Genomic DNA, 16,789 nt, shown 5'->3' on the forward strand with positions numbered 1-16,789 from the left:
TCATTTTTTCTTCCACTATTTTTAATTCAAATGTATTAAAAATTATTTTTTAGTTGAATTTTCTATAAAAGCATATTTTGTTCGTTTTTTTAAACTATTATTTATTTTTTGATCAGACAACTTCATGTCTCAAGTTTGGTAATACGGCCACTCTATCTATCAGACGTAACGAATGTTTCGCGGCAGAAATAACAATCAAATTATATTTAAATTTTTTATCACCCTCACCTGTATTAGGTATACATATTTTATTTTCATTAAGCATTTCCTAATGAAAAACCGTCTTTATTTTGTACAGATAAATCACGCTAATGAGAGCGTTAACCTTCAATGCTGGGATTAAATTGCAGTTTCTGGTTTTTTTTAAGCTTATTTAATTACGCCTTTTATAATTCAATAACGTATTGTAATAAAATATATATTATCGTTTTATTAGTACTAATACTTTTATCAAATAACGATAATAAGCTGACTATAACTTTCATCGGTAGGAACTAACCGCCAATTGTTTTTTTGTAAAAATAATATGCGTAAACGGATCGTCTTATGTTACGTTTTGTGCACATATTACGATGTTAGCTAGACGTACAGTTACAGTCTAAAACATCGTTACGTCAAAGCGCCACTCCCACGATTTCTAGTCGTATTCAAGTATACGTGCATGAGTTTGGAACTAGGTCAAATCTGTACTCCTTATATATGACACGATCTCGCCAAATTACCAGGGCGCTCTTCGGCTGCCAAGCGTTTTGTATTCTGATGCTGAGATAACCTGCCGGACTGCATAGAACATTTATAGTGCGGGTTCATGTGTGTAAATGAGGCTTCGCTTTTGGGCTTTCGGTAAAGCTCAGAAGCGAGCGAGCGGGAGGAGTGGAGAGCGCAGGCGCGTGGGGGCGCTGGCGTCGCCCGCGAGGCAGTCCCGTGCGCGTCCTCGTATCCGCGCCACCTGCGTTCTGCTGTCCCGTCCACCGAAAGCAGTCTGCCGTAGATCGCATTCGACCAATGATAAAATAATGATCTCGCACTATAGCCACATTCTACATAGTGTTTGATTAGTTGTTTAAGTGATCAAATCGCTTCAAGTGTAGTCACGAGAGCATTGCGACCGGTCCAGATAGAGAGGCTACGCCGGTCTCACGCCCGACTATAGCGGAATGCGGTAATTTTAACTACTGCGGACCCCAGGACCCATTGAAGAATAGGGATCAAACGACAACGGCCTACGAATTAAGGTAAGTGTACTATGTTAGTGGATTAATCCTATTATTAATTGTCTAGTAGGGCCGGGCTCCACGCCATGGCGTAGACCACTTTTTTAATTTAGATTGGACACTACAATAACTTTACAATGAAGAAAATTACATTCAAACATTGAAATCAAATAGTAGAACTGTAAATGTCTCTTAATATGAGTATTTCTTAATTTATTTTCTCTAAGCTCTTCACCTATCAGAAAAAATTATATCTCACAACTAAATATTTCCTTAGTATAATTTTTTTAAGAACATCAAATTCTATCAAATGTTACGGTCGGTTCCATAAAAGGTTTTACTGAATTCTATATTTTTTAACAAAATTTTAATCCTCCTTAAATTATTGTTCTACAAAAGGAAAATTATATATTATTATAGATTATAAAGTTTAATGATAACTTTATTTGTTAACAAACGGGTACTGAACTCATATGTATGTGTTTCGGAATTGTTTTAATGTCTTTGATCCACTCGTTGTTTTAATATCAGAGAATTAATTGACAAAAAGTAAGTTTTAGTCAAATCTAATGTCAATGGTTATCACTGTAAACCATATGAGCATTATAACAGAGATAATGGTACGATACTATTATTTACGATTTAATGTATATAATAATTAAATATTTACTTAAATTAAACAGTTTTAATGTATGCTATTTTTGATCTCTAATTGTTTGATCTCTTACCAACATTTATTTAAATTTGACAATACGAAATAAACATACTCATTATGTAAATAAGGTTTGTATGACATGCAGTACATAACTATTTTTTATGAGGCAATTGCTACTGTTTTTATATAGTTACTAAAAATATAATAAACGGTAAAATGAGTTTAACGTGGCCACGAAGACAATGAATCATTGAAACCTTGGAATTTTAACAATTTAATTGCTAATTTAACATAAGCGCATTAGGGGAATTAGATGTAATTTTTTTTTGTTATATAATTAGGTATTTTTTTTGTAATTTCAAGAGTCCGAAACGCCTGCGGTAAATAATCCTTTTTATATTACAATTCCAAATATATCAAATAGATACTTTACGTATAAAACTTGAAAATAGTCGATAATTCAATATAACATCAATGGGATTCTCGAATTACTGTCATTGGCTTGTTTTCATCAATGTCATTCCGTAATAAATAAATAGGTAGGTATTTGAAAATCAAAACTGCGAACTTTATATGGCTGTCGTTTGTTGCATCGTACCTCTACCGTAAAGTCGTCTCAGGTTCCATGTCAGGTGATGGAATGACGAGATGGAATGAACGCAGATTGCACACTCATACATTCCTTGTGGTATTAAATACCGGTGCACTGTATCTTAGATCATTTTAAACAAAAAAATATTCATAATTATGTCTACAGTATTCAACGTTATGTAGTAATGTTAAACATTTGAGGAAGGTAACAGCTAAGTTTTGTCGAACAAAAGACTAGCGCATAATTTATACAAAATTTATATTACATAGCTTAGAATGAAAAAAAAAACACAATTTAGCGCAAACATTCTTTTCCAGTAGTCATTCAAGGATTCCGTGATTCTCCAAAAGGCTGTTTTTCCCCCTACCTATTCGCTGGTAGCCTTAGGCTATTCCAGTTATGCGCGGACGGGTAGGTGAACTCACGGGCTCAACCTAAGAGAATTTTCTAACATTAGCCCTATCAAGAGCAGTGTGCTTCGCAGAATCTACCAATGGATCGGAATCGCGACCCACTTAAAAGATCCGGCGAGAAACTCATTAGTCTGTGTCTATTGGACCAGGATCATGATCACACTATGGACCTACACACCTATTACGTACTATTATATTGTCATTAGAGGTGCATACAATCGTCTAGTTTCATGATTACAAAGTACCTATTATAAAATTAGGTGACAATTGAATGGAAATATTCCATCACATAAAACACAAACATACATTACACACATTCATACCAAATTAAAGTACTTAAATTCCATTGTTTAGAATTATTTATAAAAGGGAAAAGGAAGTCATGTGTGTATTTCGAATAGTACCGAGTCATAGACTGTAACACAATATCACGTGTGAGTTGTTCAAGATGCGTAATGCGTATGCACATATTTTTGTTTACGTACTATGCAAATTGAAAATCACAATGTCTTCATTCGAAATCTTGAATGACAATCGTAAGCGCCGGCTTATGTTACAGCAGACTGACAAAGATACGTTTAATGTAGAGTAACGGTGTTCCGTAATTTCGAATCGTTGGTAATACCGCGGTCAGGTATACGGATTAAGATAGATCACTTTCTTTCGGCCGACGTAGAGTCTGCGAGGGATCTATTCAACTTCGCTCTCAATTTCTCACGGTGCGGTGCAACCGAGCGACGTCTACGACAAATGCGAAATGACTATTGTAAGTTTTTTTCATTCGACTGCCAGCTCTAATGACTTCGTGAAGTTATGCAATTGCACTCCGGGTTTTTTTTATTTCTACAATCCCACTACACTACATCGAAGCATGGTAATTATTGCCCTGTTTGATGTTGATACAAAGCAATTACATAATAATATTATGCGGTGAGGGGAGCAGCTTGTATCAAATAAATTAAGTAACACGAAACTGATTGGTATTCGCGCTGTGACCTCTGTGGGTCCGGATAAACACATCACGAGTGCCCTGAGCTCATCTATTTATCTTAACAAAATAATAATGAAACACCGACAAACAGCAAATATTAAATAAATAAATAAATACAAATAAATATTTACTAATAATCACGCCACGTTAACTGGTCCTGTGATAAGTTCGTAAAGAACTTGTGTTACAGGTACCGGATAACGGAAATAAATGTAAGATTTTTTATTATACACATACTCATATTTAATATACATCCATAATCCTGGAAAAGACATATAAATTTATCATACAAATATCTTCCCTTGGCGGGATTCGAACCCTCGACCCCCTTGTGTAGTGACCATGTCACTTACCACTACACCAGACGGCCGTTAAATATTAAAACAAACTCGTATTATATGTAATAACTAGAATATGTACTCGCATGATGTAGGTTTCAGTTCAATGCTTTTAGTAGCCATTACCACCTGCACGGATGTGGTCGTAGTTCAACGTCACTGACACACATATTATAAGGGGATTAATGCAAGTGGGACGACGGGGAGTTATTATTTATCGAGAACAACACATTACGATCGTTATTGAACGCTTGTGCGAAGCTAAGGGATTAACTATGATTAACAGTATTAGAGTGGAACCTAAGTTTTATTGGCTGAATAAAAGCTAGTCAGGTTACTTTATCTGAAAGGTGTAATGTCTGAATCGTGTATGGGCTTTGATAATTTCGAAGCTTTTATTTTCATTTAGATATAATAATGATGTTGAATTTGGAATGAACTCCCCTCCACGGTGTTTTCCGAGCGTTATGACATGTACTTCTTCAAACGAGGCTTGCGGAAAGTACTTTATGGTAGGCAGCGGCTTGGCTCTGCCCCTGGCATTGCTGACGTCCATGAGCGACGGTGACCACTTACCATCAGGTGGGCCGTATGCTCGTCTGCCTACAAAGGCAATAAAGAAATGTTTTAAACTTACATTAAATCATTATTTAACGGATTCTTACCACGAATTTCATGTTTACTGAGTTCCCGAGATTTCGGTACCCGATAGTTCCAAGCGCCATGATCACGGGTTAGACTGAAGATTGCGGGTAGGATGTTAGAGCAGACAAATCTGTCTGACCTTTTTCTAGTCCGTTTTTGGGTGTTACCACTGAAACTCGATGATTCGGCCTGATAATGTAATTTGTGTTATCGGCTGTTTTACCGAAAAACTTTGAGAAGGCATTATTTTTAATAAACTCAATACTGGATTTCATTCGTTTCATTACCTGAAGCCATCACCCGTATTGAAGTTTATATATTTCACTATTTCAATCGCATCTTTGATCAGTTTCGGTATATAGTGGATCGGTATTAGTTTCGGTATCAGAAGATAATATTTGTGGTTTATAAAATTCCGGTATATGAATAATTATGAAATTAGGAAATACTGGAGTATGTGTCCACTAATGGCATATTTATGCGTATTGTGGTGAGAACCCGTTAAATAATGGTATTTATAAACTTGAATACACATCTCGCAAGTTATGCAATATGGAACACCTGTGTGTCTAATACTTTTTATGACTTTGTATAAAACGTAGTCCCGAGTTGAAGTATCTATATGTGAGGTATCTTTTCGTCAACATGGGAAGATTGTTTATTACATTTCGTCTTGGTCGTTAATCGGACACGTTCCGAAATTTATAATGGGTGTTATGTAGGGAGTGGCCCGACCGCGGCGGAGCCCTTCTGTTATCAACCTACCGCGTCGTGTACAGACCATTGTGACAATTCTGTCCCTTCATTGTGAGTCGCGTCCTTGCCTTCATTCAGACTTAAATAAAACATGGGATGGCTGATATTCAAACATTGTATTATATGTCCTTAGACGAACAGGTAAGATAGATCGTGTCAAATTTAAACAAAGGTGATTTTTGAACAAAGATTTGTATCGGGCCGGGTTTCTGAGTAGAACTACATTGGGGTTTTGCTTGTATTTTTTTTAACAGTTATCTCTGAACAGATATTTCTTTGTTTTGGTGAAGATTATTGTGTTGATTAATTTATTACGAATGTGCGTCGTTTTAACACATCTAAATATTAACAATTTAAAAATGTAGCATCTGCTCTTTTTAATTTATTGCCATTTATATTTAATGTTTTTCTATAAACCACTGACTTTTTTTGTTTACTGTAATAAATACATTATTATATATGATTACGCGACTGTGTAGACTATAGTAATTATCATGGACAAACACAAAAAATACAAACACTAAAAGAATAATAATGATAATTGAAAACTTGTATATTTACAAACGTACAGACAAACATGTAAAAATCTAAATATGATTTTTTTTTAATTGTTTACTAGATTAATACGGCCATTATATCTGTTTTGTGCTCGAACCCATACCGAATATTGTGTGAGAACTTCAAATAATCTCGATGGTCCATTTACAAAAAGCATCGGGTAATGTAGGAATGTTTCGACGAACACAAATATTGGCTTTAGAACTAGAAATGTCTTCAATTTTTCCACATAAACCGGAAGATCTTGCTGCAGAGCTCTCCGTTCACAATAAAACTGTGAGTGAAACTGGTTTTCTGTTGAGTGTTTATTCATAAAGTTAAATCTGGGCGCATTTTCATGGTTCCCTATCCAAATGTGTAGAAACGAGACCCTTATAATTAGGCGAGTTCCTCCGTCTGACAGAGCATTCTTACGTTATTATCATATGTTTTAAGATGATATCTAAAATTGCATAGCGTCGTTGTCAAAACAAAATCTGCTATGTACACTTTTGGAGATTTTTACTTTTTGAACTTTTCGTATACTTCGCAGCCCTATCTGCCGTATAAAAAAAACTGTTATGTGTCTATAGCTTCAATATTTATCTATAGCTTTCATTTGATATAGTTCTTAAAAATTCACCTTCATATAAAATTTTATACGAAAATGTTTTTACTCGTTAATTCAAAATAGAGTTTTTGCACATAGCATATTTTGGTTTGACAGCGACGATATGATGAAATTTTATATGAATCGCATAGACAACGATGTTTCGGAAAAATTAGGAATTGCAGTCTTTACAGGGTCTTATTTAAAGTCCCTTAATATTTAACGTAAACGAACAAATATTTATTTCGTTAATACAAGCAACTCAAATTACTTGCCGTCTCAATAAGTCGATATCTCGTGACTGTTGACGAAGACTAGTGGGTAAAGCTTCCCCGTGCCTCACGACAACGTAAGCCCCGCGCATGGTCATATTTTAAAATGGAACACATCACGTTCAACGTAAAATATTATTGAAGAAATTTTTTCGGTTGTGATTTTCTTTAATTATTGTTCTAGGAACTGTCAACACCTATCCCGAGAAAATAGATTCTGTTATAGATTCGTTCGTCATTCCTGATACGAGAGTATTATAAAACATATTTCGCGTTGCACGCAATGTAACACGATCAGAAATGAACTGACGTGAAGAGCTTAAGGTCTCGGAGTAGCCGGGGTGTCCGTCTTTGTCTTCTATTGCGGGTTCACAAAATATGAACTCCGGAAAACGATATTAATTATTTACGCCTCGCTTAGTACATTAATATTGCGTTCGTTTACTGTAAGATAGCAGTTGACTCCTTTTTTGGTTCAGAAGCGGTTTGTTACTTTTATTTTTTTAATGTTTAAATAGGTGGATGAATTCAGTGGGCCACTTAGCAGTAAGTACAACGGCTGTCCCACCCTTCAAACCGAAACGCCATACTGCTTCACGCAGAGGGCAGGCTCATAAGACACCCTACCACCACTTTTACCTACGCATATATGTAATGATATTGTGTATTTCAGAATTAATAAACAATATTAAAAATTAAACAAAATTGAACTCTCTTTTTACTTCATGACAGACTTCACTCCATGTCACTGAATGACATTGATAAAATCCTTTTTAAAAACTAAAGAGTTTTAAATAATAAAAGTTTTTCTTTATATAGGTATACATAAAATAGATAAAAGTGGTGGTAGGGTATAATATACATGTGTAAACAGTTTACACTGTGTATCCATATGTATCTAGTGTAGGTAAAAGTTGCGAGATGAAAAAAGTTGAGCGTTCAGAAACGAATTTACACAAGCTTACGGCATTAGGTAGCACTTTGATAAGTTCTTTAAATTATTTTTAAGTCAACTGTTAGCGTGATATGCGCTTTTAAAGTTATATGAGATACCTCTAAGTTTTCCACTACTAAGCGGAAAATTCTGAAAAAGAGTATCGAATTTCAAAGATCTTTTCAATTATTAGATATTTTCAATTTTACACTATATTACGTTACGAGAAATAACAATATGATACATTAAAAATGATTTTCTCACTGTATTTACTTTACCTTTTTATTCTAAACTTATTCTCGTATGCAAGTGGGAACACCTACGAGCACACGAGTAGGTCACGTCAGCGGGAGTCGACAGTATTGCTCGAGGGTCTGGCCACAAGCTGCGCGGTATCACGGGTTAGAATTCACGACGCGTAACTATGGCGAGTGCGACCCGACTAATGATCACCCTTTTGTTATTCCACTGTGTCGAGCTTAAAATATTAAATGTCGCTTTTCGGTGATCGTGATTGAAACGTTCTTTTCAAATTGAATAATTAAATGATGTTCTAAAACGAGTTAATGAAACAATAAAATTTTAGAGCAAACTCTTTAAAAGGGTTCGGGTGAATCGTGTGTAGTAAATTTAAATTTTAACTTCATGTAAATATCGAATAGAAGAAATGTGAGGTGCGTTTAGAAATGGATTACCCTGTTTTATAGATAATGACCGCGGAGAAAAACTTTTATACCACCCTGGATTATATCATATTCCATATCTATGACTGCCATGTTTTTATGATCTTTTAGGCCATTAAGTCGTGGACGACCGAAAGAGACAGTAATACTTGCTTATATTATATCTCGTATATCATTATACCCATTTGCGTGCTGTTTTAAGTTTGCTTTCAACGTTCTATGCGTTTGAAATAACATACACAATCTGTTTATGTAAAATGATTAAGGTCTACCGTAACGTCGCGCATCACACAAAAGCAACTGAATATATGTATTCCATTTTGTGTTTAGACACTTATCAAAAAAAAGAAGTTATCTTAATTTATATTCCTATGAGCAACAGATCAGGGATAAAATAAATAAATTAGTGTACATTGATTCATTAGTATGTACATACATAAAGACGTGTTAATTTCTTCGCTATCGCCTTCTTGAGTAATAAAACTCTTAGATAATAGAAATTAATGAAAACCACAAAAGTGTACATAGAATATCTTTCCGTACCCATTAGTATCTAATTATATTAATCTCTATATCACTAATAGCAGACTGGGTTGCACTCTAATCTTTGTTTGCAATCGCTGGTCGCTTGGAATTGCATCGTTTTTCTCGTTTCACGCTTTGCTGTTCAAATTCTGTGTTACCGCATTCATTCTGTGTTGCTGGTCTGATCCTTGCTATTTATTACTATTGTTGTCTGTTTGTTTATTAGTGCTAGTTTTTGTCAAAAGATGACCGTCATCACTCGATGCAGTTCTAACAATTTAAAGTTATTTAAGTTTATAAGTGCGTTAACAGCGTTCGATAAAATGAGAATAAAGGTACAATTCAAATTCAAATGCATTTATTACAATTTGAATATCATCAAAACACAAAATATACTCCATAATCGAGTCCAAGGAGAGTCACAGTGCTGAGGAAAGCCGATGAAACAAACTCAGCGTGGATGTCCTTTTCTTTATATTTATGTTCTTTTGCAAGCACAACAGTATTGTGAATTGAAAATTTCAATAGAAAAATGACATAAACATAAAATAAAATACACTGCAAAAGCTGAAGAAGCCAAGAACTAGTGTCTCACTCCGACACAGTGAGTGCCACGTAGTCATCGATATATTACCACTCGATGCATGTAGTAAACAGTATTTTACTTTGTAATACGTTCTACTGTACAAACATTCTTTGACAGATTTCTTTAATCTACGAACAAGTAGCGATTTAACATTTTGTAGAAAGATGTATGGCATTATCAATCATCTGAATAGCGCTATGGTTTTGTTACGTGTATGAATATGAAAATGCATTTCCAAGCAACTACATAAATACTTAGGATCACTCAGACGATATCGCAGACACAGCTATCCAAAATACTAATCCCCCAGTTCTACTTGAACGGTATCTAAATTCAATGAGTGATACCATTTATATGGAAAGAATATTCATTCTGATTCTAATCTACTTCCCACGGCTTATCGCATTCTATGGAGGAATATGGTAATTAAAACGAAGACTATGCAACACTAATGATTTCTTTAAAAACGCAATATTTGGAATGTTAACTAATGGGCCTAAATACAAATTCGTCGGGCAATCAGTGGCCAATGGAGATATTTTAAGAAACAACAGGAACGGACCTCATTCTCTTGATGATGATGTATTTTTCATTTATAAATATTACATTTTCTTAACCTAAAATATAATTAAAACTAAATTTACGGTTTAGTTTCTCGTTTTTCTTTAATTATAAAACTTTGATTATCCGTAAAAGTACTTCAATTATGGCTCGCGAAAATTGAAGAAAATACTAACCTAAAATATTTAACTGCATCGCAAATTAGCAACAATGATCGATCTGTGGTTTAGTGCTTTAAATCAAAAACTGAATTTGTATTTAATGATCATTCGAAGATCTAGTACGTAAGCCGAAGGAACCCACGACTCAACTGGTGAAAAACCTTTACGGAAATCCATATATAAACACAAAACAAATGAGTTTCAATTTATTACGAACAGAGACAAGCTCTGTCGTTCACGTGTAGTCGGATTGTCAATGAGGTTGAAGCATGAATCGTAATGAAATAACTGGGAATAACTTTATGATTGACTCTGTCAAGAAATTGGAAAATTGTATTGAAGTGTACGAAATCTATATATTAATACGTGAAGCAAAAACTTTGTACCCCTTTTTACTCCTTTTTACGCAAATTGCGTGGACTGAGGAGTATGAAATTTTCCCACACTTAAAGAGAATATAGAGAAGTAGTACAGTATGCTAATATTTAAAAAAAAAAATGCATTAATAATACATTAATTCAATAAAACACATTACACACATTACAATGTATTTGACACACAACATGTGTATAAATACCCTTTATTTACTGTCAAACTTTTGTCATTGCATTAAAGTCTGTGGTCAAAATGAGAATACCTAGATTAATATTGTTTATTTTCATTAATATTTGTCTATAGTGTAGTTTTGGTGAAGTCTGTCATTATAGAAGTATGATAGTCTTTGACAATAGAACCTTAATAATGTCCAAAGTCATGTATAATTTCAAATAATTATAGTCGAATTTCGACTACAGAGGGACCACTAATAATGATAAATGTTTATTATTTAGGTTAGATATTCTTTAAATTATTAACCGTGCTTATTAGTCTGATCATCACAATTAAAATTTGCGTAAGAATATATTTTTAAATAATATATTTGAATTTTTCATAGATGAAATAATAAGAATTCATTTATTTAGTAAGGTTTAGACGCTTATCCAACTGGTATCTTTTTGTCGTGAAGATGAAGCAATAAAAAACTATCAGACCTCAAAATACTGTTAGTTGTCTACATGCAAAAGAACCTAAACATCATTGAATAGCTTATAAATTACTTGACGGTAGTTAAGACAATATTCAGATATCGACTATTAAGACCTTAATCGTACGTGGTTACGAAAATCTAACACGGCATTTTCATTCCACTTTATTCTTTTTTACTGATATTTTTGTGTGTAAGAAAGTTGTAAAAGGCATTTAATTGATTTGTTATAATTTATCTGTTATAAAAAGATATATTTACAAGTACCCACGTTGAAATAATACCGCAAAAGAACACTTATAACTCTTCGTTACTTTTCAAACCAAAGTAGGTACATAGTTTCGTGCTCCAAAATCATGTTACAACACGGATATCATGTGACATGTTTATTGAATGTCGAAATAATATCGTCCAGCGGTTTCAAAAAAAGCCACATCCGGCCAAGTAAACTCAGGGAGTTTGTTTTTTTAATTATTATTTTGTATTGCTTTTTAATCGCCAAAACTAATATTTTTTAAATAGTAAACAGGAATTAAGACTTCACGAGCCTCCAATGTAAAACGAAGTACCTAACTAAACAATTCTCAGAGTTTCACGAGGGAGACCGTGGATTCTGCGTGTTAACTGGTTTGCTTTGGTTTTTTTTCAATTGCGTTTTATTGAATAAAAGTTACTAATATAAAATCTGATATTACGATCTTGTTTTATTTAATTTTTACATAGACTAAGAAATATACCTAACTTTAAATCAGAATCATGCTTACTATATTTAAAAGATAAACCCGTAGAGGTGCTACAAGTTCCAATCCGTGGAAGATCTTTTGTTGTTTTTTGCCAGTATAAGCAGGCGATAATGAATCGCACCTGGTGGTGAGTGAATACTGTCACTCATGGACTGCCAGCCGTGTTAGGAGCACAGCCAAACTCTTGAAGTCGTCGTGGCCTAAGGGATAAGACGTCCGGTGCATTCGTATCCAGCGATGCACCGGTGTACGAATCCCGCGGGGGGTACCAATTTTTTTAAAGAAATACGTACTTAACATATGTTCACGATTCACTTCCACGGTGAAGGAAAAATATCGTGTAATTAAAATGAAACTCGCAAAATTATAATTTGCGTAATTACTGGTGGTAGGACGTCTTGTGAGTCCGCACGGGTAGGTACCACCACCCCGCCCATCTCGGCCGTGAAGCAGCAATGCCTATCGGTTTGAAGGGTGGGGCAGCCGTTGTACTGTTACAAGTGAGACCTTATAACTCATGCTCAAGGTGGAAGGCGGCATTCACGTTGTAGATGTCTACAGGCTCCGATAACCATTCAACAGCAGGTGGGCCGTGACCTCGTTCACCAAGCTAAGCAATAAAAAGAAAAAAACCCAACCTACTGCATTTTCCTTATCATTTCACCCCCTAAATTTCCCCTACTTTCACCTTAAAGTACTATCCGTATATACTGTATATATGACGGCAGGAAGTCATACGGCTTAAGAATATGAATGATAACAATGTAATTTTATAATTTGAAAACGTGAGATAGATGTAAAGAAATTGATTGTTGTAAGACTGTTTTTGTATTAAATACAACAATTGGTTAGTGTACGTTTCATCCGCACTCAAGCCGCCGCACGGTTCACATAATATCGTCGGCATCACAAAGTACTCTATCGTTCAGATCTAAGAAAACAGCGTGCTATAATTTAGAATAATCTCGTTGGAAACTCAACATCTGAATTTTATCTTACGTTCTGCGACGTCAACGACGATTGTGACGTCATTTAAAATACCGAAACGACCGAAAGCACCACGCCGAATTTATTTTTGTTTCGTGCAATATTCTTGTGAATTTGAGCATTTCGATGTGTTAAAAAAAATACATTACTTTACAAACATCGAGGCGAACGAATAACATTCAGATGTATGAAAAACTATATTGTTTATTTGATAATTCCGTTACCAATATTTAGAAATTGGACAGCTATAGTTACACACGCCCACGATTCATAAAAGCGACTATCTTTTTGTTGGGCATTACATTGGGTAGGTTTAAACATGCATATGGGTGGTTGAATAAAAAAATGAATATTCAAAACACTAAAATAAAACAGCAGATCTGCATCCCAGCATTAACTGTAGTCTATTATATAACTCGAATCAGCTTTTATTACTGTAGTAGTACTGCGCTTTACTACTTCAGTATATTGTGGAAATATATTCGCACATGCCAAGCTCAGACGCCACGCCCCGCTGACCCAGTCCTGGTAGGTACTTGGTCACTTGCCTCAATTTAATACGAATTGTTAATGTATGTAATAGCGTAAATTATCCGTTGCTGTATATTCTTTTTAGTAGGCTTTCCACTGCAAAAACTTAAGCAAAAAAAGTTGAGTTTTCGATTTATTTATGCCTTTACGGCTTTGAAAACGATTTTATTGAATATAGCGACCTGCTCCGGCTCCGCTCGGGTCTTTAACAAAAATTTCAACGACGTTGTTTTATTTTTTTAAATAAAAGACTTATTGCGGCATAACTATAATAGTTAAACATCTGCTGTCGCGACATTTTTTATAAATAATAATGTGTTCTACAAATTTATTCTATCATCAATAGTTTTCGCAGGGCACACGATGTAAAGAATATTTTAGGTATTGTTTTTACACCTTGGGTTATATTATTGGAGTTTTAGTAAGGATCCCTATTTTTTTTTCAAAAAAGATTATAGCCTATGTCACTCGGGAATAGTGTAGCTTCCAAACAGTGAAAGAATTTTTCAAACTGGGTCAGTAGTTTCGGAGTCTATTCAATACAAACAAACAAACAAATCTTTCCTCTTTATAATATTATTACTAGCGACCCGCCCTCGCTTCGCTTCGGAAACATTAAAACAAACATGAAACAAAAAAAAAAAAAAAAAGTAGCCTATGTTCATCAGGGACAATGTCGGCTTCTAATGGAAAAAGAATTTTTCAAATCGGTCCGCTAGTTTCGGAGCCTATTCGAAACAAACAAACAAACAAATCTTTCCTCTTTATAATATTAAGTATAGATTAGTATAGAAGTATAGATGTTTTTAACGTTGTTGCGTTACGTTTTAGTCTGCAATTTTACTACAAAATATAAATTCTGTTGGTGCAACTTAGTTAAGTGCTAGACAGAAATTGAAATGGCACGTACCTACTCATGAATGCATAGTGACCGATTTTGTCGGTTAGATTAGATTAAACGTAAAAGACAGTAACAAACATAATACCGAAACCAGAACTGCATTGCACTCACGTTACTAATGGAGCACTTTCTGCGAGCTATGTATTCATTTCGACGAGTTTAAAGGTTTTTCTTTTTAATACGCTTTTATTAGCTTCAGACGTATGTATGTTAGTCATTGATTTAAAAACCCTATATCAATGATGTTAGTATGTAACGGAATCTTTGAACATGATTTTGACCCCCTTCAAAACGTCGGATTAACTCGAAATTTGGTATATGTACTTATTAAAGACCGATGACAATTCAATATTTTAAAAAATAATCAAAAATTGAAATTCAACCAAAAAATGAAATATAAATAATAGTTTAAAAAAAACTAACAAAATACGTTTTTATAGAAAATCCAATAAAAAATAGAAAATAAATTTTAATAAATTTGAATTAAAAATAGGTAGTGTAAGAAAAAAAATTTTTATTGTAAAAAAAAGCGTGGGGTGCATGGTATCAGTAGTTACAAATATTTTATAAACAGATATGAGTAGAAGGGTTATTTTGATCCTGAAAGCACCCCACGCTTTTTAATCATAAAATTATAATCTTAAAACCATTTTTTAATTCAAAGCATAAGATTTTATTATTGCAAGCTTTGAAAAACAATTGACTTTGAAGTCTAGTTTTCCGTTTCGAGACGCAAAGGATTTATTGCCGACACGACTTGCCGCTGTTCTTAAGTTTTTTTTTTTCGCTATGCTTCCCTTCTTTTACCTGTAAGAACTACATTATTTTACCACGCTGAATAAATTTTCTTACAGTTATATTGTCTATAATGTACATAGTGGTTCCCTTTGCTCGATTTGGCACGGAAAAACAATTTAATGTATTATTATTACTCGTTATTCCTCAATTTTCTAGACACTATACATTATGTGCGAAAATATAATATAATAATAATAAAACATAATAAATAAGCTTTTGTAACTAAGGCCAGTCGGCATTTGACCTCGGTATTTGATACCCCAGGCCACACAATGAAGTCTTATAATACCCGACTTAGGAATTACATATGTTTAAACAAAAATCATTGTAGCGCAATTGCCAAGACGCATATCAAAACAATTAACCTTAATTTTTTTATTTACAACTCCAAAAATAGTACAATGTAATAGCCTAATTTTATGTTTTTTATATAACGGAAAGTTGGAACATCCGTTTTCGTAAAACATGACGCTCTCAAACATGTCTGGGTGAAATACGTCGAGTGTTAACAACTCATGCTATTTGTAAGCGACGAGTGTTTACAGAAGAGTCCATGTGGCATCTCTAATGAGCAGGGGATCGGTGAAAGTGCTCGTGTGGGACGAAAACCGCAGAAGCCGCAACGGAGCTTCACAATTGTTTTGTGTGCACTATTATCACTCAGCGTGTTGCTTCTCCACCAGCCTCTTGTTATTCTACACTACACGAGACATGTATCTCCACGCCTGAAACAACATTTCCGGATAAACAAAAGCGCTAAATTGAAAAATAACTTTTAGGATTTAGAGTACAAATTACACATTAAAAATTTTCTCATTTGATTGACAAATTATGATAATCAATTGGCTATTTAGTCTGAACGACATGTGCATTGTCAGCTCGATTACATCGTCTATTGACGAAACACGACCACCGCTATTGATGCAGATATCGCGATAACGTTGTTTCGAACACGTCTGAGATCTACAAAGTCAATTAATCAAATGATTTTCTCTTTGTTAATGAAATGAAAGACCTCATGAGGTGTTTGCATAATTAAAATGGACATAAAGAGACGAATGTCGTGTCGGTGATAAGTCGTCTTGGACAGTCGATGGATCGAAACCTGTCAAGCGTGGTTCGATGCCCGGCAGCCGAGGCAGTACTTGTCGCGGCTACCAAGCTCGCCCGAACATTTTTCTCGGCTCTCCCATGAGCGTACCAATGGCGCTCGGCTTTTTATAACCTTGACATTTTTAAAATGATACTCGAATTTAGCAACGGCCAAATAAGCAAGTGGCGGTTGTGCCTTAGACGGTTACATGTAACTTGTTTAATGTAATTATTATTAAA

The 16,789-nt window shown here is 34.4% G+C and overlaps 1 protein-coding gene and 1 long non-coding RNA gene across 4 annotated transcripts in view; one reads left to right on the forward strand and one right to left on the reverse strand.

The window, feature by feature from the left end:
* The first annotated feature begins 336 nt into the window (after positions 1-336).
* Positions 337-16,789, forward strand: part of LOC101746344 (protein turtle) — a 76,504-nt gene continuing 60,051 nt past the window's right edge. For all 3 annotated transcript variants that reach the window (XR_009974516.1, XM_038014593.2, XM_038014594.2), the window contains exon 1: positions 337-1,235. The gene's annotated coding sequence lies outside the window, so the exon portion shown is untranslated. The remainder of the gene's footprint in view (positions 1,236-16,789) is intronic.
* LOC134199869 (uncharacterized) overlaps positions 12,655-16,789 on the reverse strand; it is a 37,795-nt gene continuing 33,660 nt past the window's right edge. The window contains exon 3 of the long non-coding RNA XR_009974523.1: positions 12,655-16,182. This is a non-coding gene — a long non-coding RNA (uncharacterized LOC134199869). The remainder of the gene's footprint in view (positions 16,183-16,789) is intronic.

This window comes from Bombyx mori, chromosome 12 (assembly GCF_030269925.1).
Source record: "Bombyx mori chromosome 12, ASM3026992v2".
Lineage (NCBI taxonomy): Eukaryota > Metazoa > Arthropoda > Insecta > Lepidoptera > Bombycidae > Bombyx > Bombyx mori.